The following is a 3,077-nucleotide window of genomic DNA, read 5'->3' as shown; positions in this document are numbered from 1 at the left end:
GCCCGGCTAGCTCAGTCGGTAGAGCACGAGACTCTTAATCTCGGGGTCGTGGGTTCGAGCCCCACGTTGGGCGATTAAATTTTTATCAGTTTTTACTTACTTTTTATAAAATTAATTTTATTTTTGTATTTTAATAAAATTGTGTATGATACATCAAAAAGAAAAAAATGTTTTAAGTAACTACCCTATTACTACCCTATTATTTATATATTTTTTTAATTTGCTTCTAATCATTTTAAATTATAAGGTGTATAGGATTTTTTTTTTCAAAGAATTATAACATTATTATTATTATTGATCATTATTGATCATATTAAATTGATGTGTAAAACACATGACTCATATCAAAAATAATTAAAATTAATATAGAAATTATAAAATTCAGCATAATATTATGTCTAAAGTTATAAGTAAGTTTAGATTAATTTTTGATACAGTTCTTTTTGGTAAATGTTACAAGTAATGTTCATATTTTTTTCTTAAAACTATATTATTTAATTACGTATAATTATTAGATTAATTATTTTTTTAAACAACAAATCTACATAATAAAAAATAATAGGTATAATAATAATATGTAGTATTGTAGTATAAATAATATAATGTAATGTTTATTATACATAGTGACATATACAGATAGAGGAGTTGATTTGGTTTTAAAAAACTTTTTTTTTGTTGATAATAATTGTTTAAAATATCAAAAAACAGCTAATTAAAAAAATTTTATTTATTATGTAAAATGTAAGTAAACAACAAAAATTTGGTCGCCCAACGTGGGGCTCGAACCCACGACCCCGAGATTAAGAGTCTCGTGCTCTACCGACTGAGCTAGCCGGGCTGTTGAAGAAATAACCAAGATTTTATATAATTTATTTCTTAAAATACTTTCTACTTATTTTTATGATACAGTTTAATAACTAAATAATATTGTTAATTAATCATTCCTCAGAAATAAAACCATGTGGTCGAATGTACAAAACATTTGGTCTTCGCCGCCTCTGCTGACTAGTGACTACTAACAACCACAGACTTTATGAAATAGTCATTATAGTCTCTGTGTGTAGTGACTTCTAATTGATATAAATATTTGATGGTAACCCATTACACCATTGTCACCATTAATTAAATACATGTATTATATAATATACATATTATAAATACAAATTATTAATAAGCGTCATGTGTCTCGGTGAGAAATTTTTACTTACAAATTTAGAATTTAATTTTCATTAAATACCTAATGTACCTATATTTAATTTATTAATCTATAGGTATATAATATATCCGTGAAATTAATAATAATAAGATTACTTACTCATGAAATTTTGTATAGTGATACCATACGACATATGACTAATATTTGTATAATATTATAATAGATGATTTAGATGTACCTATATTGTAAATAATCTACCATAGGTCACTCGCCTGCTCGATGCAGCAACATCAATAGCAACGAACCAGTTTTCAGAATAATTATTCGACCTTTAATCCGATCACGTCCGTCGATTTAGCAAATTGCTAATTCGCTAGCACGATGAAGCCGCCCATTATATATATAGAACATTATATAAGGATATTATTATAATGCACTACTGCACTAGCAATTTTCAATCTGTCTCCGAGTCCATTAATGGACTGTGCGTGTACAATATCCTACAATGGGAGTCGATCTGCTGCAATGTATACGATTGCCGTAGCCTGCAGTAGGTTACCGGTATATGGATTTATTGAATATCAAATAATATAACGGAGAGGCTTAATTCGCTGTAGTTGTTTTAATTTTTTCATTTAAGTTTCTACATTACTGGATCTACGTCGTTCCCAATTCCAAGATAATATGTACTTTCATAAACCCATTGTCCATAGATAAAGGTATATATATATCTAATATTACAGTTAGTACACAACTAATATTGAACATAAAATACATAGAAAGACTACTACAAATAATTTTTATACAAAATCAAGTCAAAATGTTCCAGAAAAAAATATCCTGGTTTCAAAAAAACATAACTTCTAACTCCGCGGTTTTGGCCGTAGGATCATCTATTAGATGTCAATAAACCTAGTAAATCTCTATATAGTTTTTCCACCTATGCCTACAGTTTTAAAAGAACCATTAGATAGAATTGAAGGGACATCGTTTAAGTCGCACTTAACATGCTAATTCTTAGCCGGGACACATTTAATATCGTTACGACCTCATAACCATCGGTTGGGAGAACAATTTCCTTCCTATTTTACATATCAGTATTGGGTATAGGTGTTGGATAATTATAATGTTTGTCTTATTATAGCATTAACAGATAAATCTAAGTTCATCTTGTCACAATATTAATATTATTTAAATACGTAAGAAACATTTATTAATAAATGTTAATATTTTCAATACACCTATTCAATACTCATATATTATAGATTAGAATATTAATTCTTATATTTTCAAGATATTAAGTTTCAAAATATTTTCATCATATTAAGACTAAAAAAGACACAATTAATAAGTTGACATAATAATGAAATTATAATTTCCAAAAATTAGTTTTTATAGTTGATAATAGAAATTAAAATAATACAATATCTAATAAAATGTATATGAATGAAGATTATCTATGAGCAAAATAGGATTATTATATACCTGTCTGTTCATTGATAAATATAATAGTAAACACATTGGCCAATTCTTTCGAGGGGGTTTTTTATGATAGAGTAGCAAAATTTTAAAATATATTTTTTTTGATAATCATCATAAGTCATAACTACTTTACTAATACACTACACTATTTATACTATCTACAGGCTTATAAAATTGAATTCATACCTATACGAGTAAAATATTATAGGTACATTAAAAACGTTGTAAATAGAAGAGCTAACATTTCATACTATAACATAACTATGTATTACTAAAGTAAATTCGTAATTCAAAATTCAAAATTAACTTATACGCCAGTTCAATCATAATAAAAATCAGTATAACACTTTATATTCGTACTTATTAAAATATGATTCGAACCTATATAATATATATGAGTAGGTATAATGATCGGGTAAGAAAAACCAATCTGGGAATA

The 3,077-nt window shown here is 26.6% G+C and overlaps 2 non-coding genes across 2 annotated transcripts; one reads left to right on the top strand and one right to left on the bottom strand.

Moving 5' to 3' along the window:
- Positions 1-73, top strand: Trnak-cuu (transfer RNA lysine (anticodon CUU)). Its single transcript has one exon. It is a non-coding gene; the product is annotated as a tRNA-Lys (tRNA).
- A 692-nt stretch (positions 74-765) lies between these two features.
- Positions 766-838, bottom strand: Trnak-cuu (transfer RNA lysine (anticodon CUU)). The gene has a single exon. It is a non-coding gene; the product is annotated as a tRNA-Lys (tRNA).
- Positions 839-3,077: the final 2,239 nt, after the last annotated feature.

The sequence above is a fragment of the Aphis gossypii genome, chromosome 1 (genome assembly GCF_020184175.1).
Source record: "Aphis gossypii isolate Hap1 chromosome 1, ASM2018417v2, whole genome shotgun sequence".
NCBI classification, from domain to species: Eukaryota; Metazoa; Arthropoda; class Insecta; order Hemiptera; family Aphididae; genus Aphis; species Aphis gossypii.
This window is presented reverse-complemented; position numbering and strand designations above follow the sequence as displayed.